Raw genomic sequence first — 26,802 nt, 5'->3', positions numbered from 1 at the left:
CGTCTTCTAGACGACTTTTTGCTCGCTGGGTTACACAGCGACTCGTGACAGTGCACAATAAAGTTCAAGTACAAGTCCACATTTGCTTGCAGAGTATATGGTTTAAACAAAGTAATAATTACATGCTTGATGCAAAAATATACAAAATCAAAAAGGCTACTGTTAAACATCAAATGTCAGTGTGCATCTAAAGAAGAAAAGCATAAGGTTATTCTAACAGTTCAGTCAGGAGCTCAGAGAGGTTTCATTTTGACAGTATCACCAGGAAACACCTGCATATTTGTGGGAAGAATCTATCCGGTCTGTTAAAAATATATTACATAAATAGTCACAGTTAGCCATTTCAGTTTCAATTTTAATTGTGATATTTAGTTCAGCAAATACAATATAAAGATTGGATTTTAAATCCCAACAGCTCTAAGATTATCAACAGAACAATCTCATTTACTCCAACTAAACTGTGTGTCTGTCTCATATTTTGTTTCTTTTTTGAATGGGCTTTTTTGAGTTTTACTTACTCCCAAAAGTTGATATATATATATATATTAGAGGTGGGCATAGATAAATTTTTTTAATCTAGATTAATCTAGATTAATTTTGAAATTAATCTAGATTAATCTAGATTAAAATGGCTCATTTGAATTCTGCCGAAGGCATTCAGAATATGTGTGCTACCCAAATAATGACTATAAAAGTAAGTCTTTGAGAACGGGTTTCTCAAGCCAGGTGGCGCATTAGACCAGGGGCTCATCTCCTGTTTCCAAAATGCATCACAAACTGCTTGAGAAAGCTGTTCTACTCATAGACTGTAAAAGGTTACTACTGTACTGTTACCGTCCGTAGGCAACATTAGGTAGGCCTATGTTATTATCAACTACTATAGGCTATCAATTAGGGATGGGCGATATGGCCTAAAATCTATATTGTGATATACATTGCAGCCTCTTGCGATAACGATATACAGTATATTATAATAAAACCATTTCAGAACAGATTACACAGACCCATGCTAAACAACTGCTAAATGTATTTTTTTTTAAAGGGTGTATGTAGTTTTGAGAACATATATTGTGCAAAACTGTAAGTATACAACATAATTTTGCAGATAAATAAAATTTAAGTACACTAGCTGCAGAGACTTAAGTAGGTCTAATGTTTATTATGGCTTGGAGCTTATGAAACCCCAAATTTAAAATTAGAATATTGTCTAACTGATGTCTTTTCAGTTAAAAAGAAACACAACAACGATTCTTAAAATCGAGATGATGTGCTACACCACTAAGCAAGGCTGGATTAGTACCCCCAGGGGCCCCTGGGCACTGAAGCTCATGGGCCCCCTCCCCTACCTGACAACCACACCCTCCAAAGGAACACACACCAGGTGTGGGATTTAACATGCCAATCACTATTGATCAAAAGCTGAATGACTAGTTCACAAGACAATGATACGAAATAAATTTTTCTGAAAAGTATGGCTGCACGATTTGGGGAAAATGTCATATTGTGATTATTGAGGTCAATATTGCGATATGCGATTGCGATATAGTAAACAAATGGTTTCATGAGTTAACTTGCTTATTTCTCAAGTAAAATGCACACACAGATTAGTGATAATGCTGAAATTTGTAGCCCATTTCTCAACTCAAACTAGAAACAACAACTAATTGCACTGTGTTTTCAAATTAAAATAAATTCAATATTGTTATTTGTCTCAATAATACAAGAGTTAAAAATAAATGTCATATTTACCTGTGCCTGTCAAACAGGTAGACCTAGGACATATACCGAAATTGTCAAACTGCACTGCATAAATTATAAATTAAATATAGACTAATCCTTATTATAGCAAAAAAAAAAAAAAAAAAAAACTTTAGTCAACAGCAGTGAGTCATTTTCTCTGTTCTTTTTGTTCTTTGATTAACTTTACTGACAGAAAGCTTTATTGGCTGCTGTCTCTTTAAGACCAGCTGACGGAGACGCGGCTCTCGCACGCGCCTCATTCTTTCACAACTCTTGACGTTCATCATAAGACAGCTCTTATGTTATGAAGATACTCGACAAAACGGACATTTTGGCATAATTGTGTGTGTTATTCTAAGTTCAAGCACGAAAGATAACTGTATTCTGGCGTGCTGTCTGTGCGCACGATACTGGCGCGCGCGCGTCTTTCTGTGTCTGTGTGTGTGTGTCACAGTCAGACTTTTGTCTTGTCGCACATGAATTGTTTAAAAGCATTTGCATGAATAAGAGATCATATAATGTAATATACACTTTTTTAAAATTCTGATTGGATAATTATCAAGATCGATGCAAAGCCTTGTGTATACTATTTTTATGTAGCAGCGAACGTGGCAAAAAAAAAAAAAAAAAAAAAAAAAAAAAACTCCGATCACGGAGGGCCCCTCTCTGCGCAAGTGCCCAGATTGCCCATATGGTAGATCCGGCCCTGCACTAAAATATATTGGAATGGGAATAATACGCGCGCGCTGGTATTCAGTGATATCATGTTTCGTTTTGAATTTGAGGTGGTAGAACGGATTAGTCGTGTGTTAACTTACCGAACTGTTACCCCACACACTCTGTATATAGTTTGCTGCTGCTCGTCTGACGGCTTAAACCCGAACCAAGTCCAAATAATGGATGTTGCACCGATATATTTCACCAGCTTTCACTTTCAGCCGTGTTTACTTAAGATGACGACGAATATGCGTTGCAGCCGGGTTTACCTCGCGGCCGCGGGTAGATTGCGTCATCATAGCTTGTGTAGTATAGAGCCATCTCCCAACCCAACTTGGAGAATAGATTAACGGCGATATTTTTTTTATCGCGCGATAAGAGTCTCGCGTTAACGCAGCACGTTAACGCCGATAACGGCCCACCACTAATATATATATATATATATATATATATATATATATATATATATATATATATATATATATATATATATTGGTCAATGTAAATACATTTGACAAATCAATTGGATAAACACAGTAATTTAAGTTTACGAAATAAACCAATCAAAATTATTACAGTGTAATAGTGTAATTGTGAATGGAGATGCAAAGGTTTTAGTGAAAGTGAAAAGGTTATATAGCAGGAAAATAATAATGATGGCATATTAGGGAAAGAGGCATCGAAACACACACACTCAATATGATAATATTCAGGAGTCATGACATGCAGTAAATTCAACGGAGATGTGCTGCAGAGTGCTGTACAAAAAGGTGCATCTCCATAGATCATGTCATATTGAGGTTTGCCCCTTAACATTGTTGTACAAGATGTAGAACATTTGGAGCCAAACTCTATTATAAAGCCCTTCTTCATTTCTTTTTTATTTAAAAAAAAAAAAAAAAAAAAAAATGGTAAGAAAAGCAGAAATGTTAAAGATCTCTTTATTTATTTCTGTTCTATTTCAGAATGTATATATCTTTTAGGATCTATAACTAATTGAACTGTGATGCCAGTTGGTGTACATGGTCAAGTAATAAAACAATATAAAAAAAATGAAAAAATAAAAATAATACCTTTTTAATTTTCTTGTAGATTCTCTGTGTGAAGCCTTAAGGTGAAACATGATGATGAAAAAGAGAAACACATTATGGATAAAGTGATCATTAATTTACAGATGTTTCTGACATTTTTGTTGTGAACTAAAATACTGTGCCCCACCCCCCGTATACACAGAGTGACAGTCCATAACAAAAACAGACCTCTCACAAGAAAGCTTTTCATCAGATCCTGGTGTTTAAGTTCCAGTCTATATTTTGAGTCTGCTTGAAGAGTGTGGTTTAAAAAAAGTAAATATTATTTTTGATTCTAAATATATAAAATAACAAGGTTATTGTTGGAAACCAAATGGAAATGAGCCTCTAGAGAAGAAAAGCATAATGTTATTTTAACAATTGGATTCACTATAGTGATAATTCATTTACAGATGCTTCTGATATTTTTGTATTTGACTGAAATACTGTGCCCCCGTCATACACAGAGAGACAGTCCATCACAAAAACAGACCTCTCACAAGAGAGCTATTCAGTCAGATCCTGGTATCAGAAAATAAACATTTATCTTTAAGATTAGCGATCATTAAATTTTCATATGCCAATGCCACTATTTATTAATATACCAGAAAGAGCTAGTTTGAGTGTTTATATTAAAATGTGGGTATAACTTAAAAATTAAAACTTGAGATTTTTTAAATAATAATCTAAAATGACGCTGTAAGATTTGCGGTCCCAATATGCCTCATTTCAATGACCCAGTGCTGAGGGAGAAAGTTATCTCATCTCACTTTATTGGCACTTTTGTCTGAGTAAGAATATGAGGCGAGTTACACAGAGTTAACCAATAAGAGTATACCTTCCATCATATAGGAATACATTGAATAACAAGTCCATATATGGTCAGTTTCTGGCTACCACAAGCACATCTGCAGCCAAGAGGACCCGTGTTAGAATAGGGAGAATAGGAGACCATTCCCCATCCTAACCTAGAGGTCCACATAATGAGGAACAGATGTTGCCAGTGCCTTCTTAGAGAACAAAGAAATCCTTCTGTCATATTCTACCGTCCTAGAAATCTTTCAGACGCCATAAAACAATTATACACTAATTTGTCGAGGACTGTTTTAAGAGGTCATTGTTAATTGTAAGGGGTTTATGAAATGAAATGTTTCACTGTGGCCATTCCATGCACAGTGATGCATGCCACCTCAAATTCTCCTCATGCAACATGCTTTACAACATCCTCTTGATGGACTCAGCACATTTTAAATAAAGCTATAAGCATTTAAAATGTTTAAAGTCATATTTGAGATGTGCAATGCCATTATTATGCCATGAATTTATTTAAACTACACTGTAAAAAAAAAAAAAATGTGAAAAAACTGTATTATTCTGGCAGCTGGGGCGCCAAAAAATTACCGTAAAATAACGGCAAAAAACAATCTCGTTAAAATACAGTAATTTTCCATAATTAAATAACAGATTGTATCTTTAATATTACATTAAATCTTATGTAATTATTGGGCTTTTTAACGTTTAAAAAAGACATATACACCTTTAAAACAATTAAATTACAGTAATTTTCTTTTAATATAGTTTTTCTGTGTAAAATAACAATCAAATTATGTATTAAAATGCACACAAGAACATAAATTCAAATGCAAATGTTGGTAGTAATTTTATAGTTTTAATTTTTATTTGTACAGATCCAATTTCACAACTTTGACCAATCTCTAATTAAGTTCTTAATAATAGCAAATTTACAGTCAATTTCTTTTAAATTAACTAAATGTATGAGTACAGAATACCTGCACATTTACAGTATTAGTAATTGAACAAACACTAAACATCAAGATAAGTGATTGATAGGAAATAGAAGCTTAGTATATAATTTAGAACATGTAAAAATATCCACAATAAAAGGCAATTACCGTATACCTTTACAGTATATCTTATTTTAACATTTACAATTACATTTTATCCAAAGTGACTTACCAATTAAGATAATAATTAAAGATAATAAAAAGCAACAAGTGCAGTGACAAGTCCCAGTTAGTCTAGCACAGTACACATAGCACGTTTTTTTTTTTTTTTTTTTTTAACAAAGATTTAGTTTGATTGGGTGAAGTGTTTACGAAAAAGATGGATCTTTAGCAGTTTCTTGAAAATGTGTTGAGTTGGGCAGGTCATTCCACCACCAGGAAACAGTCCAGGTAAATGTCAGTGAAAGTGGTTTTGTGTCTCTTTGGGATGATGGCACCACAAGGCGCCGTTCACTTGCAGAACACAAGCTTCTGGAGACACATTGATCTGAAGCAGTGAGTTTAGGCATAGGGCTACCTTTAAAGACAACTCTTGCTGCAGCATCTGGATCAGTTGCAGAAGTGTGACTGATACTGGAAGAGCTGCCAAGAGAGCATTACAATAGCCCAGTCTGGATAGAACAAGAGAGTTGTGTAGCTCCGATAAGAAGGGCCTGATCCTCATCCTCCTAATGATAAGGCAAATCAGCAGGATCACAGCAAGTATGTTTTGGCTGAAAGTTGAACCATAAGCAGTTCTGTCTTGGCAAGGCTGATGTAAAGGTGAAGGTCATTCATCCAGCAAGAATTTTCCATCAGGTAGGCTGAGCAACCGTCAGATCATCTGGCTGGAATAAAAGGTAGAGATATGTGTCATTAAGATAGTAGTGATAGGAAAAGTCATGTTTCTAAATGACAGAGCCTAGTTAAAAAAAAGAAAAAAAGAAAGAAAGATGGGTGGAATCTAACACAATCGTTATCTTGCTGTAGCAAATCCAAACCTTGTGCATACTTTTAGTGCAATCAAATGGAATCAGAAGACTGTTATGAACATATGGAATCAGAACCATTATGATTTTTATTTTTGAATGAATTCTTCCCATACCTTGTTTGCCATGATCATCTGCTTTCCACGTGACCTGAAATCACACACACACACACACACACACACACACACACACACACACACACACACACACACACACACACACACACACACACACACACACACACACACACACACACACACACACACACACACACACACACACACACACACACACACACACACACACACACACACACAAGTTATTTTAAAACTCAGTATTAGATTTACACATGTCAGAATATGTTCCATTGGGACAATGCAAAAACTCAACTGACTATGATCTTGAAGCTGAGCTGGAAAGGCTAACAGTCATATTTTGAGCTGCCATGTGATTTTAGTTAAGTTACATTTATAGAAAGTAACGTTAAATGAATATGATTTACTGTGACCTAGCTGCATCAGTTACACCTAGGGGTTCATCATGTTTTATTTATTTTCTAGTCTTCCTGTTCTAGGCTTTCCTGTATCATTATCAACAAGTACGTTAAGTTACAGTATTTCGATTTCTTAACGGTCTTAATAAAGTTAGTCACGTCATTAACTATTACGAAATAAACAAAAGAAACACGGTAGGGGGGGGGGCATTGTTTTCACAAAAGGCAGAGGGGTTATCTGGCTTCGACCTCACGGGAGTGAGAACAGTAAAAGCCCAGGATGGGGGGTTTTAGAAGAACCACTGTATCTCTTAATTCCAGTTAGATCTGGTTTACACATACAGGGGGGGGGGGGGGGTGAGTGGAAAATTACAGAAGAGGAAGACTTTGAAGAAGGAAGGTAGCCTATAAGAAGGCCGTCTGTTTTCTGTGTGATTAGGTTCTTGCTCCTATCACTGGGTAGCTGCGGTGATTTGTGTGAACAAGCCTCTTAAAGAGAATAAAACTTCTTCTCTTTAAATACAATTTGACTCTGAATGTTTCTTATGCCTTGATGCTGTTTGTTAATTATTGTTTTTGCCACAACACTCACTATAGCTGATGTCACATAGGCCTAATGGTCGCAGGACATTCCCTATTCCCTACTATTTGTGTATTTAGAAGACCCAGTTGAGTGGATAAGTATACTTTTTCCTTTTTATTCAGGAACAACACATAAAAAATATGTATTTAAATTATACAAGAATGGGATGCATCATAAGAAAAAAAAATTCCAAAATCAATACGTAATATGTAAAAGTAATACGATTTTTCTCAAAACTATATTAATTGTTTTGAAAGCAGTGATCTGAGGTTGGAGAAGAACATTTATTCTAGATCTAACATCCATCATAACATCTATTTTTTTAAGAAAAAAGAAAAGAAAACACTTCACCGTAATGGCCATAGATACACACTCATTTGTGCAAACTTTGATCATATCATCATATCATCAAAGTTTGCATAAATCAAGCGTAGTGTCAGTTCTGGCAGGTCACGTTAGTCAAGCTCACATCAGCTGACTGATACACGTCTACCTATAGGAATATGATGTCTATCACTGTATACATATACAAGCTCCTCAGTATTATCAACAGCTATCGCGTTTCTCAGGAGCTAGTTACCCTCCTCCATCCCCAGCTCCTCTTCCCCTTGAATCAGAATAAATTCTCGAATTATGTAGTACTTTAAAATCTTGAATTAATGATATCTGCAATACATGCATGTTTGTTCTGTTCTGTTTACCCTAAGGGGGGTTATTCCTGCTCTCTCTGCTCTTATCCGCAGGGAGTTCTGTCCCAGAACAGACCCATACAGCCAATGCTAATTGTCAATCATATTTGACTAGTGGTCCTGACAGAAATGCATGCATGGCCATTACAGTGAAGTTGTTTTTCTTTCTTTTTTTTTCTTTTTTTTTAAATAGATGTTCTAGATGAATGTTAGATCTACAATAGATTTTCTTCTCTAAGATCAGATCCCTGCTTTCAAAACAATTAACACTCAATTGCACATGGAATGATTTCAGTAGGCCCCAAACTGGTATGTGCAGGGTTGATAATACACACATCACAGGAAATTTACACAGCAATCACAATTGTATAATTTTTTTTCAAAAGTAACAAACATTGTTATACAAATAATAAGAAAGCATGAGAAGGGGAAAAGAAAGAGGCATCAGAGTGGAGAGAGTTGAGGAAGGGGTGTAACGAGAGGAAGAGTGGAACAGGTAGAAAAAGATGAGGGGAGAGGAGGAGAGAGTTTAAGAAAAGGAGTGGGTATAAAGAGGAGAATGGGTAAGAGGTAAAAGGAAAAGGGCATTGGTGTAGTGGAACGAATAAGAGGAGAAATTGCAAGAAAACATGAACAGAAAGAAAGGGGACAGCAGGATGGAAAAGAAGTGAAGAGATGTAAAATGTATAGACTTTTAAAAGAAATGTGAGTCACGCTCATGGCCTCTTCTTGGGAGAAGCTAAACAGATCCAAAGTGTTATATGGCATTACATGTCTATTTTTATGAGTATTATGATTGCTGATACATTTGTAGTTTTGAGACAGCCTTAGCATGGCAAGTTCTGTAAATGTCCAAACATTTTTCAGAATTAAAGTCTAGAACACTGAGATGGATGAACAAGTTTGTTTTCAATGCAATAAGAGCATGCCACTTTTAAAAAATGCCACCAAACACAATGGAAGTGGCCTGTATGTTGAGACAGTAGAACTTCTATAACGAAAACCCTCATTGAAGAACTATATGATAAACATGTATTTTCATTAGTGTATTTGTATGCCAATAGCTGAATGTGTTATAAAAAACAATAGAGAACACTTGTAGTTTTGAAGATAGTATTTACTTTTAATAAATGCATTACTAGAATAAACTGCAGTGAATATTATTATGCAGTGAATATTAAACTGTGTTAATTGTTTTGAGAACAACTACATTCATTTGAAGAAATGTGTCAAATCAATTGAGAAAAATAGTAACATATCAAATATGTTTTTCTCACTGTTCCCGGTTAACGTCAATTTTACCACTTGATGGCGCAAAGACCTTTACAAAAACAAGCAGGTTTGTGCTCCTGTCACGGTTCATGAATCGGCTGTCTCATGCTGATGTGTCTGTGTGAGTGTAATTGTGTGGGCGTGGTTACTCGTTGTGTTGATTAGTGTCTCCAGCTGTCATCAATCCCAGTTCCCTTTATATGCCCAGTAATTTCCCTCTCATGTTGTCAGATTGTTGTGGTTGTTTCCTGTTCCTGTTCCTGTTCCTGTTCCTGTTCCTGTTCCTGTTCCTGTTCCTGTTCCTGTTCCTGTTCCTGTTCCTGTTCCTGTTCCTGTTCCTGTTCCTGTTCCTGTTCCTGTTCCGCAAAAGTTCTTCGTCTGGATTTCGTCAGTTTCTTCGTGTCGTCTGGATGTTCCACGGTTCCTGGTTTTTCACTCGAGCACGCAGATCACCGCACCACCACTGGATCGCCATCTCGTCCCTGCTTCATCGCCACCTGAGTGTTTGTCCCCGACCTGTGTCTACATCTGACCATTTATAATAAACTGAGTTTTACTTGCATCTTGCATCCTCCGGTTATTTCATCACAGCTCCTCATCCAAATGCATGATGTGCATCATTTCGAAAATGCACAAGTTTGAAACATGCTCTTTTAAATATTTTAGTTGTATATTGTAACAAGTATTTGTGTGTTTATTTTTTTTATTTTAAATGTATTTTTTATAACATTGAAAACACATTTCAATAAATCAAGTGCAAAATAATATTTCCCTGTCCTCTTTGTTCTTGATCTGGATGCTCTTTTTGAAATTTCTTATGTTTTTATTATGTTTTTTTAAGGCTTAAATTAACTTTGGGCCCTAATTATGAACTTATCTAGTATATATATATATTTTTTAAAGTAGTCTACTTTTTATATTTTCCCACAATATGCAGTTAACATGTTTCTAAAATGCTTCCATTTTCTTCTCACACAAGCTTACACAATACCAAAATCATGGATCTTTCTTGTCAAACACAGCATGCCAGAAATGAAGACATAATGTTCCAAACCCTAAATATAGTATAAAGCCTCTACTTCTGTAGATATCTACTTTATTTAGTTATTTTTACAATCCCTTGGACACATTTCTCAAACCTTTCACATGAGCACAACATCAGTCTATGAGAGCTAAACTGGGGATCAATTGTCATTGCTTTGGCACAAAATGTGGGTATTCAATGACTACATCTTTCAAATTACATCAGTTCTTTTCTGACTTAGACACAAACATCACCAAAACTCTACATGCAAATTTATAAGTGAATTATAAACATCAGAGACTGAGAGTGCAGAAAACATAGTGTACTGCTACCCATTGTATTTTCTTAGGTCATTGTTTTATGAGTGACAAAGTTTGTTTGTTCGTTGTCAACCTTTATTAATGTTCTGGGAGAGTTGATCTGAGACCTGAATGAATTGTTTTGTCAGCTTTAGTGCATTTTGAATGTGATATTGACTGCTGTGCCAAGCTGGTTATGAGAACGTTAAGGATTTTGAGAAAAGTGTATTGAAAACTGTGTCCTAGCGATTGTTAAACAAACTGTAATATCTGGACAAGGGAGAGGAATATTGAGGGAGGACAGGAGTAGTCCAGGACAAGGGAGGAGAAGAGGAAGGGGAGAGGAGTAAGAATGTGTGATATTCTGCATCTTTATGTTGTTGTTTTTTTCTCACACATGCAGAACCAAAAAAACACATAATTGGATATTCTGTAACGGTCTGTGAAAGAGCACAAACTACCAAGGGCATCGACACCCCCACCCCTGCAAAGCAATTTCAACTGAAGTTCTGCGTAGGGGACCCATCTGACCAGTGGCGTCCCTGAGCAATTATGTTACTTGCTATTTTTTCCAACTGTGCATTCTATAAAGTAATGACTCATTCACTTTTAGAAAGTATATTGCCAACAAAATGCATACATTCAACACTCAACCAAGAATGGTTGAAAGTACAGGTATGAGGAAAGTGAATTATAAAAAACAGTGGATTATATATTGTCTGTATGCTGAGAGAACTGAAACATGACAAGTAATGCAGTTTTTGTAATGTCATCAACTGTTAGTAATTTGATATTCAGTGCTATTATTAACTATATGTCCCAGGTGGATAGAAAATGGTGTTTTAACAGAATTATTAGATACTGAATCAGGTTTGCCTTGTTTTGATAGAGTTAGTGTAAGTAGAAAAAGGTTTTTTTTTTTTCATTTTGAAATGCAGAGTTGCTATTTAATGTGTATTTAATGTACAAAATGTGGTCAAACACTTTGCAATTGTAAAAAAAAAAAAACTATGCAATGTAAGTAAAATAATCCATGGTATAGGATTGATAAGATATATATTTAATGTTTAATTGTTGCAGGCTTTGGTTTGAAAAGTAAACATTTTAACATTTCCAAGAATTGTTAGTCATAAACATGAACGTTTCACTTCAGCAGGTGTGAGGGGAAAAAGAGGAAGAAAGACAGACCCTGAATACACAGACGCTCTCGAATAGATCTAATTCTGACATTCTGAAATTCATTAGAGAGAACTTAGTCAAAGTAAACACTTGCCCACCACGTTTGCATAAAAGCAAAGCAAAATTACTTAGAGATTAAAATATTTTTCAGCAAATGTTTCAACCGGCATACTTTTGGATGGACCACAAAATGTAATTCAAGTAAATCTTAAGTAGGCTATTAGTTGTAATGTAGACTACACATAAATCCATAATTGGATGTTGTTACAATTGAATACATTTATACATTTTACAGCATTGCAAATTGTTTTGAATTGTTTAGCTCATCAAGCTTAAGATATTGCGTGTAGATACGTTTATTATAGTTTGGCTATTAATAAAACGTTTCCTTGAGCGTTCAGAAGTTTGCAGCTGCTCCGTCTGCTCTGGTGATTCTCAATCCCCAGAGACAAAATATTCAAATACATACAACAACCGAAACTGAGAGAAACACATCTACATTGCAATAGTTCCTTAAACTAAAGCTTTTCTAGGAATATGTCATTGCAGTTTGATGAATCAGTCTTAATTTCAGAACAACTGAAAGAACAGAAATACATTTTTAAAACACATCTTTTGGGGATGTGACACTCCTCAAAACCTTCCATGATGTTAGAAAGCTTTACTTTATTAATCAGTTCATCTGAAATATAGAGGGGTAAATGACCTGACGTGCATATTTTTGTGTCCAAGTGCATTATTTCATTTTGAAATAATTTGATAAATGCATGGCATATATCACTTTATTCTATAAAACCCATTTAGTTTAAATGAATTCTTAGTACATTTAAATAATACATATTATTTTGTTTTGTTATCTTAAACCCCTAATGTGTCAAGTGCAACTGTCTGAACAAATGAACTGTTATAGGGAGTCAACTGAAAGCAAGTTGTAGAACTCAGTGCAGTTTTATTAATATCCAAAAACAAGATCAAACATAAAACAAAGGCATGGCATGAAACTCAAAACAATAGACATGGCGCTTACCACCAGTGGTTACACGAAACAATACTTGACAAAGACACATGGCAAACACGAGGGCCTAAATGCACACATGGATCCTTGTGGAAGAGTGAAAAGATTTGTAGATCTCTCTCAAATACTGGTAAAAATTGCTGATTTCAAGTATGGGCAGGTTGGTACACTTTCCATGTCAACTATGGTTGTACCCCGACATAAAAAAGAGAGAGAGAGAAAAATAAACACTTTGAAATGTTTTTTTTTTAAACTGAAGCTTGTTTAAACACATTGTTCATGACTCAAACATTTGCATTGCATCAGTTTTTGAAAAGATAAAAAAAATAAAAACTTTTTTGTAACCATATTTGTCAAATGACCCATACTGTATGTTTGCCCTCATGCTAAAGTCATAAAAAGATTTTTTTGACAGATTAAATAATTAAATTAAATGATTAAATTGATTTATGATTTAAACTTGATTAACTTGATTAAGATTAAATTATTTTTTACAGGAGTATGATTTTCAAGAAAATACAATTTCAGTATTTCTGTGTGTGACTTGCCCTTTATTGTAATTACATAATTAAATAAATTTAGCATTTCCCCATTTTTTTCAGTGTATGTATCTATATAATTAATACTCACACATTTTATGTTCTGAAGGACCTATCCCTGTAACATCTACTGAAACAGCAAGATAATGTCACTTGCCAAATAAAATATTTGAAGGAAAATAATCTAGATAACCTGAAAGAATAGACAAAATAAGACTTTATTGATGAGTGTGTGAAGGCTGAGTGCATATTTGTCAATATCTTAAAAAATGTGTGAATAGAGGCAAATTATGTAGATTCAACATCAGAATAAGAAACGTTGGAGTCTTCGGAAAAAAATCATCAGTGCTTCATCTGGAAAAAGTCAATAAGATCAATAATAATAAAAAATAAAAAAACATTTTAGTAACATAATGCAATCCAAAGTGAAGCCGTTATGTATATAATTGAAACAGTATCTTATTTATCATATTTAAAAAGCTCTGTAGTCAATTTAGTAATGTTTGGGTTACCTTGAAGAGACTAAGTACAGCGCTGTATGTCAGAGAAAAGAGGAATAGGAAGATGAATGAAGTGGCAGTGGACCAGAGACTTCTGAACTCATCCTCCTCCAGAACATCTTTATTACAGTTCAGAGCAAAGCCCTTCTCTGGCTCAGGGGGCTCCCCTGGAAAAGAAAACACATGTACATGGGACATATGAACAGGATAAGCACATTGTCCAGTACGTATATGCAAACATAAATCACACATCCTGAATTTAAAGTCCAATGAATCTTACTAGGCTTCTAGTTAGTGTATATAATTAAGAACATGTCGGCCACATGCACTGCATACGTGTACTCACACACATTCATTTGCACACACAGTTAAATGTACATAGAAGAGACAAACATATAACACTGTCCTGTCTCTTACTCGTTTTGTTTTTTTCTGCATTTTACCATAAACTTTATAAAAATAAGCTCAAGCATATTGCTATTTTTTTCCCAAGTAACTTCATCTCAGACATTAACTAATACTGACATATTAATAATACAAGTACACAAAATATTGCTACATCCTCACAACAAAACATCTGTATGCCTTATTGATTGTAAATGTCAATATTTACTGACTTTGGTGGTCACCATAAGTTGATTTACTTTGTTGATTTACACAAAAATATTATAATTTCTCTAAATACTGATAAAACAGGACCAGAATGTAAAGCATGCATATTTTCTGATTATAAGCACCATAAGAGCTGGACTAAATCATGCAGAGTTGCAAACACAAAGATTTATTGCTTAAAATTGTAAAACAACATAAATGTCAAACCAAAATGAAATATTTTTGATTTGAAACATACAACATGAAACTGTTATATCAGGGGACATGAACACAGCGGTACAGTAAGCACAGGACAAAACATAAATGTGTAATTTTAACAAACACATTACACTCACACAGGCCAGAATACATTTTTGATCTTAAATACTATTGTTTTTTCACACTATGATATTATGATTCTGTTCATATTTATTTTCATGCAATAACAAATTAAGCATAGTTTTGAGCATGAATTTGGCTTTGAAGTTTGACCCATGCAGTAAAGTAAAGAAAGCAGAACAATGACCAATGAACAAAAACATCACAGACAGATAATCTGACAAGTGAGCAACAGGGAGCATAAGCACTGGAAAATGTACAAACGAACAGATACAAGTTAATAAACACATTCTGGCTGTTTACTTTTGCTTGTTGACACTTCTAATGGAGCCCTTGTATTCTCCATGTTGGCGTGTTTGACTGCGCAGGTGATGGTGGTTTCGGGATCTTCATACTTTGTCTTTGACATTGTTAAGATGCTGAGAACAGACGTGGAGCTCTTTTGATGAATATGAGCACTGGTTGTGGCCTCTATGTAAGGCTGTTCGCCCACTATCCACATCATATAGACATCGCCAAGTTTAGGGCTTGTGACCTCACACACCAGAGAGACACTGTCTTTGTAAACATCAGGTCTGTAAATGGTAACAGTGGGTTTCTGTCCATCTGAGTTAGAAGTTATAAAGGTTTATTAAACAAACAGAAGAATCAAACAATAATGAATAACAATAGAGCTTCAAGACAGTCAAAGCATTTTGATAGCGAAAGCATTTCAAACAGGTTTGCATGCAGTAAACTTATTTCCAACCTTTCAACATCTACAAATGCACATAGAGCCACAAAGTCAGGTATTTGAAAGCTTTAAATTGACTTACCTCCTTTATCCAAACGGATCATCTGCTTGATTTCTCTGTCACGGATGGTGCAGGTGACAGTTTCACCCTTAAACCATTTATCGTAATCAACTTCAAATCTGTGGGTTTTTTTGTCGTTAGAAAAGATGACATTTCCAGGCTCCATTCTGACATTTACATTCTTCATTTCACATGACACTGAAGCTTCTTGCACTGTCTTTACATCTCCAGAAACAACAGCTTCCAAGACAACTGTATTATTGATAAAAAGTTCTCTCTCAACTGGTGGCTTTAGTGTCAGTGTGAGTTTATCTACAAGGGAGTAAGAAAGAAAATAATGATTTCATGTGTTCCTTGGGATTTGTCTATATCTGTGAATTGGTATCAGTTTAAAATAATGTATCTCTGTGTGAATTTGAAATAGAAGTTAGTTCATCACAACAGCATGCAGGTTCATTGGCATTAAATAATTCAACCAATGATTTGACAAAACTAAAAGATTGTTCTAAAATGTCTCTTCAAACATGAGCCTCCTCAAAGAAAATCATCACAATCTTGACCCAACAGCAATACAATAGGGACACATGAATTAGCTACATTGTCAAATGTAAAATGATAGACAATTCAGGGATGTAACTTGGACTATATCAACAGCAATATCGCTGCAGTCTTGCATAGAAGCTATGTACAAAAATCAGACATGCAACAGATTTAGAGAGAGGTAAACATATTATGAATAAAGAAACATTCACAGTCCTCAAGAGAAAACATACCTGTATACTGGGCCTCTCTGAATTGCTTTCCCGTCTTGTGGTCGAACTCGCACTTAACTTTGACGTCTGTGTTCGTCCATTTGTAGACACTGATTTTAAAAATGCTTGTGGCACTATACAAGGTTACTGAGGCATTCTTCTCACTTGTGTCATGGGTGTCTATCGCATTTGTCACCTCCTTATCATCCAGAAACCACTTAAACGAGTATGTTTTAGGTGAAAACTGCCGGGCTAAACACGAGAAGGTTGCTGTCCCACTCTCTAACTCCATTTTTGTAGGTACTGTTAAGAAGAAAGTTGCACGCTGATCTGGCGGTGGGACTGGCAACATACAGGAGAAAGCAGAGAGGACATGAAAAGCAAGAAAATAGTGCAACATGCTTTATTAGGCAAAGCTGCTCTTGAGTTTGAACATCAATGTTAAATGTTGTAGCCTATACTTATATTTAACTTATATATTTTTTCTTTTTCCTTTATCTTTTGTTTATAAAACAAGAAGAGATCTCATATGCCATTGTATTCCCTGGCATGAGGTCAGAGAAAAAGTATTTCTAAAGGACAAAGCATATTATGTACTTTTCTGTATAATGTTTTTTTTAGATCTTTAGCCTTGCTGTTCTCAGCTAGTGTAAAACATTTACTGTCATTGGACTACTTTGGTAAAGGACAACTGCTTGACTTGACACAAATATAAAAGCAGGTTCACTGGTATTAAAAAAATTAAATCAATGATTTGACAAAACTATAAGAGTGTGCTAAAATGTCTCTTCAAACATGAGCCTCCACGAAGAAACAATATTCAGCAATATACAAAACACTGAACCTAACAGCAATAACAAAGAGACACATGAAGTAGTTAAAATGCAACATGTAAAATGTTAGACATTTCAGATTTGTGACTTACCTGCTACTTCAGCTGTTAAAGACTTAATCGAATTTGACGCTTCACATGTGTAAGGGTTTTCAGGATTCCAGTCGCTTTTCTTCACACGCATATGGCTGATTTTGGTGTAGTCTCCGTCACTCCCGAACGCTGGATACTGCACGAAAGTATCCAGGTCTTTCGTGGTATCCTTCCATTTGAAAGTGAGTGAGTCCGCAGGAGAGAAACCTCTGGCCAAGCAGCCGACGGTGAGGAACCCATCAGAATCAGCAGAACACTGAGACAGGGCGAAGATTGACTTCGGCGCAGATGGTTGAGCTGTAGAGACATTACATCTTTCTCAGACAATAAACTACAACATAACGCAACATAGGCCTACATATGCAACACTATTAGGCCATGTCAAAAGAACGAATGAACCAGAACGAATGAACCAATGAATGAATGAATGAATAAAAAAAAAAAATTTGATTGAGATTATACCGCTTTACATCATGTTGATAAATTGCTTAGACTACCAAGTTAGTCATATTTTCTTCTTCTTTAAGACTGGTCATATTTTTTTATTATTTTTTTTTTAAGTAAGTTACTTTAACAAGTAAATTGGTCTAAATTTAATTAAAAAAAAAGTAAGACTGATTAGGCTACCCCTTGGTTAACTGTAAGTTGGTCAGTCTTAGTCGGTCGCGTAAAACATAACATTTCGGATTTTCGGAAAATTAGCGGAAACATTTTGTTTTCTTACACTCTTAAAAATAAAGGTTCCAAAGGGAGTTTTCACAGCGATAGCCTTGAATAACTATTTTGGGTTCCTCAAAGAACCTTAGTGAACAGTTCTTAAAAGAAACATTTTTTCTTAGTGTGAAGAACATTTTAATAGCTAATCTAAAGAACCTTTTGTGCAATGGAAAGGATCCATGGACGTTAAAGGTTATTCATGGAACCATCAATGTAATTTAAGAACCTTTATTTTTAACTGTATATGCTATATGACATACAGCATCTACACTGTCATATTTATTATCAGACATAGGCCCATAGGCTAATAAATAAAGGATTATCTAAACGAATAATAATTTATTAGGCTACTGGATAATGACTGCATAATGACTTTTAATTTTGTTTCAAATTAAACAGTTCTTGTAACTTATGAAGTGTAAATAAAAAAACAAAACAAATTTAATAAAAGTTCCAACCATTTGAGAATTTTAAATAAAAGCATTGTATAGCAGTTTGTAACTTTGAACTATGAAATCATATGAAAAAAAAAATGAAAAAAAAAAAAAAACGAAAAATGTATCATTACAAAATAAATAGCCCCCAAAATACTGCAAACAAACACCTCTCGCACTTTTTATTGTACTATTTTATTTTCATTGTGCTAGAAATAATTTCTTGAATAGCGGTTGTTAAACAAAAAACATTCTTTTAAATCTCCAATTGTCCTCTTCATGCATTGACAGATAAAGGCTACCTTTATAAATCAGTAAGCTACGCCAGTTTATTATTATTATTATTATTATATTAATATTATTTAATAATATCGGGATGCAATCAACAACTTAAAATATAACACATATTATATTAGTGGATATCAGTGCATAAAGTTAAAACGAGACGTTACAGTTTAGTTAGGATTTTTAGTCTTATATTTAGCCTATGCTCCGGTTGTTTTCAGCGTCTATTGAGCAGTTTAAGGAAACACATGAGAGAATAATGTACAACGAAAGGAGTCGTTTAAGAATAACTACTGTTGTATTTTTGTTCGTTTTCAACATGAACAATATTATAAAATGATGTAGTCTTTTAAATCTATGAAATGGACAACAGCTAAATTAAGACAGTTTGCAATAGAAAACTCTGTTAAAGATATAATATAAATAAATAAATAATAAAACACACGCGAAATTTAGTCTTTTTTTACGATACAAATGTCCTTGCAATTAATCATAAAATCTTACTGTTTGTTACGGTGACTTTGGTGCCGCTTCCCCAGTAGTCGAAAGCCCAGTTACACAATATCTTTTTAATGTTACAGTGCAGTATAAAAATACAACGCTCAGAGTCTATTGAACGACCTGTAGCCAATTCCTTGTTTTATTTGAATGCACAAATACAATTATTTCGAATTTAATTATTCATAATCTGAAAATTTGCGTTTCTAAATTAGGCTACATCAGACTATATGTCCTGACTTTAATTGTCTAATCGCATAACAAGAAAATCTCGACATTGAAATGTTGCTTTAATGTAAAAAAATATATTAAAAAAATAACTGCGCACACATTTATCGTAGGCTACATAAATTAGATTTTGATTTGGTAGGTGGATATTTTTCTTACCTGACGAGACAGTGACCATTGTTCCTTTCCCCCAGTAGTCAAAAGCATTGTCACACTGACATTTTACCAGGGGATATTGTACAAAAATAGCAGCTATATCATGTTTACCTCTTAACAAGTAGCTTTCATTTATTATTATATAACCCACAGATTGAACTATTTAGACTTATTTAGCCTTAGCCTAAACGGACTAGAAACGGACATTTACATTTAGCAAAATATTTAAAACGTGCCAAGATTATTGAGAGGATTCTTTCTTACCAGATGTCACTGTGACAGACGTGCCTTTCCCCCAGTAGTCAAAGGCAGCATCACAGTGATACTTTTAATTTCTTCAGTGCACAAAAACACAAACGATATTTTCCATATTAGCCAACCTTAAAACCTGATTTCTTTCGTAATTTATTGTCAAATTATCCATGCAATTTTTTTCTCTGACTAAAAAGTGTTGTTAAGTTAATAATCGGCTCTAGAAATATGTTTCATAGCTATGCATAACGATTCATATTTTGCTGTTCGTAAGCTATTTCATTAATTTGACTTCTTACCTGATGTTACAGTCACCGCTGTTCCCTTTCCCCAGTAGTCAAAGGCACCGTCACAGCGGGAAGGTTCACGATAAGAGCCATACCATAACCACAATAATACATTTTCATAGGCAATATTTTGTCTAGGCCGACGTTCTCAAAACGATTTAGTTTGATACGTTAGTTCGCACTTTCTTTAATCGGAGAGTTTTAGCTGCGCGTTATTATGACCGCCGCTAGCGTAGCTAGCGAAAGCGGTCATATAGGGATTGTCAAAGTTTTTTTTTTTTTTTTTTTTCGTCACCTTACTGAATTTTTCGTCAACGATACCAGGGACACCGAAGCACCGGGGAACATGAAATTTGGTGAGCATGTAGCCCCACTAGACTTCTACGGAAAAATTTCGTTTGGTCCCCGGGGGCCACTAGGATGATACTGTCACACACACACATGCAGGAATACAAACAAACGCAAGCATGCACATACACTGACATCCACACGCACAGACACACACCCATACAAATCCACATACACACACCCATACAAATCCACATACACACACCCATACAAATCCACATACACACACCCATACAAATCCACACACACACACCCATACAAATCCACACACACACACCCATACAAATCCACACACACACACCCATACAAATCCACACACACACACCCATACAAATCCACACACACACACCCATACAAATCCACACACACACACCCATACAAATCCACACACACACACCCATACAAATCCACACACACACACCCATACAAATCCACACACACACACATCCATACAAATCCACACACACACACCCATACACACACACCCATACAAATCCACACACCCATACACACACACACACACACACACACACACACACACACACACACACACACACACACACACACACACACACACACACACACACACACACACACACACACACACACACACACACACACACACACACACACACACACACACACACACACACACACACACACACACACACACACACACACACACACACACACACACACACACACACACACACACACACACACACACACACACACACACACACACACACACACACACACACACACACACACACACACACACACACACACACACACACACACACACTATTACTTTTTTTAGGTATATAGCCTACATAAACACGCAATACAGCCAAATTACTCCACGTCATTTATTTTTGTGGAAAGCCAGTGCAGGCCTGAGCGGCGGTCATATTTTGTACCGCGATGCGGTACATCTAGTTTATTTACCGTTACCGACGCATCTTTCCACTGTTAACCAAGGTACAAATTGTAAATACGTCTGCATGTTAGTTTTGTGACAAGAAAGACTACCTGATCTTCCAAAATAAGTTAAAACAAACAAACAAACTTACCTGAGGAAACGGTGACTTTGGTCCCTTTCCCCCGGTAGTCGAAGTAATCGACACAGTGACTGATGCCTTAGAGTTACTGACCAAAAAACCCACAAGAAGATGTCACATGCCTGTCCTGTCTTGTGCTACACATGGGTGTTTTGTTGTTTTGGGCCATGTGCTCCTGTCTATTGTCTAGCCCCTCCCATCTTGTTATCTGATTATTGGTTTATTTGTCCCACCTGTCTGCCTCGTTACCCTCCTTGTTTGTTCACCTATTTAGCCTCCCTGTGTTTGTAGTCCTGTGCTGGTTCGTTTGTCCGAGTTTCTCGTTCCTGGAGTTCCTGAGTTTTGAGTTTTGTACCTTGTCTGCATGTCACTAATAAATTTCCTCTGCATTTGTATCCTCGTCTCATGTTAACTATTTCGTGACAGAACGAACCAGCCAAGAAATGTGGATACAGCGGAGTGAGATTTTTCCTCAGGGAGAGGATAAGGGATCTTCTATTTCCTTGTTGGAATACTTCGCCAGGTGCGCTCAAAGGACTTTGGAGGAGGAGAGGACCACGGCTGACGACAGTCAGCTGAAAGGAGAGCCTTCACTGCTGATCCCGAAACGGAGGAGAGGGAAGAACCCCTCCGTGACAGTTCCAGTGGTCCCAGTTCCGGTGGTCCCGAAACGGAGGAGGAGAAGGAAGACTTCCTCCATGCCTGTTCCGGTGGTCCCGAGTCCGGTGGTCCCAGTTCCGGTGATCCCGAGTCCGGTGGTCCCAGTTCCGGTGGTCCCAGTTCCGGTGGTCCCGAAACGGAGGAGGAGAAGAAAGACTTCCTCCATGCCTATTCTGGTGGTCCCGAGTCCGGTGGTCCCAGTTCCGGTGGTCCCAGTTCCAGTGGTCCCAGTTCCGGTGGTCCCAGAACTCCCTATCATCAGTCCTGCCATGGCCAGGAGGGCCGTGCATCTCTTCTATGCTATAGTGGTACTGAATGCGTGGAGGAGACACAGCAGGTCTGCCGAGCCTGTGTCTTCGGACAAGATGGCCCAGCCAGAGACTGTTCACGTCACGTCTGCCCAGCCAGAGACTGTTCACGTCACGTCTGCCCAGCCAGAGACTGTTCCTGAGCCTATGTCTTCGGACAAGATGGCCGCCGCCGCCGAGCCTGTTCACGTCATTCCTGCAAAGCCTGGGTCTTCGGACAAGATGGCCGCCGCCGAGCCTTTTCACCTCACGCCTGCCGAGCCTGTGTCCCCTGACAAGATGGCCGCCGTCGAGCCTGTGTCTGAGCCTGAGCCGGTGGTGTCTGTTCCTGAGCCTGAGCCGCCGGTGGTGTCTATTCCTGAGCCTGAGCCGCCGGTGGTGCCGGTTCCAGTGCCTGAGCCGGTGGTGCCGGTTCCTGTTCCGGAGCCGGTGGTGCCAGTTCCTGTGCCGGTGGTGTCTGTTCCAGCGCCATGGCCGCCCGACGGGTCGTCTCCGCCCTGGCTGCTTGCACGATCTTCTCCGCCGTGGCCGCCCGAAGGGTCGTCTCCGCCGTGGCCGCCCGAAGGGTCGTCTCCGCCCTGGTCGCCCGAGGGAAAGTCTCCGCCCTGGTCGCCCGAGGGAAAGTCTCCGCCCTGGTCGCCCGAGGGAAAGTCTCCGCCCTGGTCGCCCGAGGGAAAGTCTCCGCCCTGGTCGCCCGAGGGAAAGTCTCCGCCCTGGTCGCCCGAGGGAAAGTCTCCGCCCTGGTCGCCCGAGGGAAAGTCTCCGCCCTGGCCGCCAGATGGACTGACATTTCCGCCCTGGCCTCCCGAACTGTCCATTTCCCCTGCCCCGCCCTGGTCTGTCCTTCCCGTCCCGCCCTGGTCTTATGGAGCGTCTGGTAGCCGCTCCGTAGGGAGGGGGTAATGTCACATGCCTGTCCTGTCTTGTGCTACACATGGGTGTTTTGTTGTTTTGGGCCATGTCTATTGTCTAGCCCCTCCCATCTTGTTATCTGATTATTGGTTTATTTGTCCCACCTGTCTGCCTCGTTACCCTCCTTGTTTGTTCCCCTATTTAGCCTCCCTGTGTTTGTAGTCCTGTGCTGGTTCGTTTGTCCGAGTTTCTCGTTCCTGGAGTTCCTGAGTTTTGAGTTGAGTTTTGTACCTTGTCTGCATGTCACTAATAAATTTCCTCTGCATTTGTATCCTCGTCTCATGTTAACTATTTCGTGACAGAAGAAGCGATGTTCATGTGATCAAAATAACTTTGGTCAGAATAAATGGATCCAGTGAAAACTTCTAGCCTTTCTATTGTTCACAGCTGATCTATAGGTCAAATATTTGCAGCACTTATGTTGCATTAGCCTTTATATATTCAAAACATGATGACTCTGAAATTAGAAAGCAATTTTTAGTAGGCTAATAAACTGAACCAAACTCTTCCTGCTTCTGCCCTCAGTACAGATGTGTGCTTGCATTTACTAATAGGCCTAATTAAATAGAATAAAACATATTTTGAGCGAAAAATCATAATACAGTCATGGTCAGAATTAATGGCACCCCTGGTAAATATGATCAAAAATGGCTGTAAAAAAATAAATCTGCATCGTTTATCCTAAAAAATATATTCACAAAAAATCTAACCTTTCATTGAAGTAAAAGAATTGAAAGTGGGGGATAAATCACATTATAAAATAAATGCTTTTCTCCAAAAGACACTGGCCATAATTATTGGCTCCCTGTTATTAAAATACTTTTTGCAACCTCCTTTTCCCAAGATAACAGATCTGAGTTTTCTTCTATAATGCCTGATGAGTTTGGAGAATAACTGACAAGAGATCAGAGACCATTCCTCCATACAGAATCTCTCCAGATCCTTCAGATTCACAAGTTCATGTTGGTGCTCCTTCTATTCAGTTCACCCCACTCATTTTCTAGGGTTCAGTTTAGGGGACTGGGACAGTCATGGCAGAAGCTTCATTTTGTGCTCAGCAGGGCTGGACTGGGACAGAAAATCGGCCCTGGCATTTTGGCCCAGACTGGCCCACTATATATGATCATAAACACCACCCATCTTTGCATGCCCTTGAATATGTTTTTGTTCAACTCCTATTCATTAAAACCACTAATGCCATGTAATGAGTGAGAGTTAACAGATGAAAAAAGTACAAAATTGTAATTTATTGCATTGGCATAGCAATACAAGTGTTTTTCACAGGAATTTTGGTAAAACTGTGGTGGGTGGACCTCAGTCTTTCTAGGGGGGTTTGGGGGCATCCACCACAGTTTTACCAAAATTCCTGTGAAAAACACTTGTATTGCTATGCCAATGCAATAAATTACAATTTTGTACTTTTTTCATCTGTTAACTCTCACTCATTACATGGCATTGCCCCTAAGGCATTTTAATGTTATATTCATCAATCTGGTGCAGTTTGAGGGTTCAAAATTAAAAGCTCCAACCCATATTCAGTGTGCAAATATAACAAAGAAAAAATCAAACCTCTTTTAGTAACAGTGTCTGTCTATATTGTGGTATTATGGAATAATAGTGTGAGGAATGCTTTTATTTTGAAGTAAGAGAGAGATGACGTATGATGGGGGGGGGTGTTTTAGCGGATATTATGTTCAGGCTCAAGGGCTGATGTAAGCTGTACTGAGTGGTTGAATAAAGGCAAGCTCCGAGCACGTCGTTGTACGAACCTCTTTTATGAATGACTTGACATGGTGTCAGAAGCGGATTGACTTTTAAGCGGAAAAGGGAAAAGAAAAACAAAGTGTAACGTTTGGCGGGGAACAGGAGACGAGCTGGCAGATATGGCGCAACCTATATGGCAAGCCGTTTTAGCTTAAATTGTACCCAGCGTTACTCGTCGTAATTGCATTTTTACTAGTAAGAATTCAATTAGAGAGCTCTACAATTCAATTCTTACTAGTAGCAATTACAATTAGAGAGCTCTCCAATTCAATTATTACTAGTAAGAATTACAATTATAGAGCTCTCTAATTCAATTATTACTAGTAAGAATTACAATTACAGAGCTCTCTAATTCAATTGTTACTAGTAACAATTACAATTAGAGAGCTCTACAAAATGAATTTTTACTAGTCGTATGTCTCCATTGACTTCCATTCATTTTTAATTACGGAGCTCTACAATTGAATTGTTACTAGTAAGAATTACAATTAGAGAGCTCTACAATTGAATTGTTACTAGTAAGAATTACAATTAGAGAGCTCTACAATTGAATTGTTACTAGTAAGAATTACAATTAGAGAGCTCTCTAATTCAATTATTACTAGTAACAATTACAATTAGAGAGCTCTCTAATTAAATTCTTACTAGTAAGAATGCAATTACAGAGCTCTCTAATTGAATTTTTACTAGTAAAAATATGAATTAAAGATATGTATAATTGCAGAGCTCTGTAATTGAATTAAAGAGCTCTGCAATTACATTCTTACTAGTAACAACTGAATTAGAGAGCTCTCTAATTGGAATTGTTACTAGTAATAATTGGATTAGAGAGCTCTCTATTTAAATTGTTACTAGTAAGAATTGAATTAAAGAGCTCTGCAATTGCATTCTTACTAGTAACAATTCAACTGTAGAGCTCTCTAATTGTAATTCTTACTAGTAACAATTCCATTGTACAGCTCCGTAATTAAAAATGAATGGAAGTCAATGGAGACATATGACTTGTAAAAATTCATTTGTAGAGCTCTCTAATTGGAATTGTTACTAGTAAGAACTGAATTAGAGAGCTCTGTAACTGTAATTCTTACTAGTAATAATTGAATTAGAGAGCTCTCTAATTGTAATTGCTACTAGTGAGAATTGAATTGTAGAGCTCTCTAATTGAATTCTTACTAGTAAAAATGCAATTACGACGAGTAACGCTGGGTACAATTTAAGCTAAAACGGCTTGCCATACAACCTACACCAACTGCTACGTTCACAATACAACCTCCAGAGCCATTCGATTTTTCCAAGCCTCAAGAATGGGAGCGTTGGATTAGGAGATTTGACCGCTTTCGGCTTGCGAGCAATTTAAACGCAACGTCAGAAGAAAACCAGGTAAACACGTTAGTGTATTGTATGGGCGATGAAGCCGAAGATGTGCTTAAGGGGCTAACGCTAACTGTAGATGAGAAAAAGAAGTACACGGATGTTAAGGCGGGCTTTGATGCATTTTTTGTGCCTAAAAAGAATGTCATATACGAAAGAGCCAAGTTCAATCAGCGTGTGCAACTGCCGGGAGAAATGGTGGATCCCTTTATCACTGCTCTATACGG

General features: G+C 37.0%; 2 long non-coding RNA genes and 1 gene segment (V, D, J or C); all 3 read right to left on the bottom strand.

Annotated features, from left to right (window-relative positions):
• Positions 1–5,188: 5,188 nt before the first annotated feature.
• On the bottom strand, positions 5,189–10,829 carry LOC309476273. Its single transcript, XR_014197989.1, has 3 exons — positions 9,487–10,829; positions 6,417–6,450; positions 5,189–6,159 (listed from the first exon to the last, which is right to left on the bottom strand). It is a non-coding gene; the product is annotated as an uncharacterized lncRNA (long non-coding RNA).
• Positions 10,830–12,113: 1,284 nt separating this feature from the next.
• LOC309475875 (Ig mu chain C region membrane-bound form-like) overlaps positions 12,114–26,802 on the bottom strand; it is a 178,512-nt gene continuing 163,823 nt past the window's right edge. Inside the window, exons 4-8 of the C gene segment in view lie at positions 16,391–16,711; positions 15,639–15,929; positions 15,127–15,429; positions 13,906–14,060; positions 12,114–13,747 (exon numbers count right to left, since the gene is read on the bottom strand).
• LOC309476330 lies at positions 18,005–19,228 on the bottom strand. Its single transcript, XR_014198013.1, has 2 exons — positions 18,563–19,228; positions 18,005–18,519 (listed from the first exon to the last, which is right to left on the bottom strand). It is a non-coding gene; the product is annotated as an uncharacterized lncRNA (long non-coding RNA).

This window comes from Leuciscus leuciscus (assembly GCF_965113295.1).
Source record: "Leuciscus leuciscus genome assembly, chromosome: 1".
Classification (NCBI taxonomy): domain Eukaryota; kingdom Metazoa; phylum Chordata; class Actinopteri; order Cypriniformes; family Leuciscidae; genus Leuciscus; species Leuciscus leuciscus.
The sequence above is the reverse complement of the archived record's forward strand: the minus strand, read 5'-3'. Positions and strand labels throughout refer to the sequence as shown.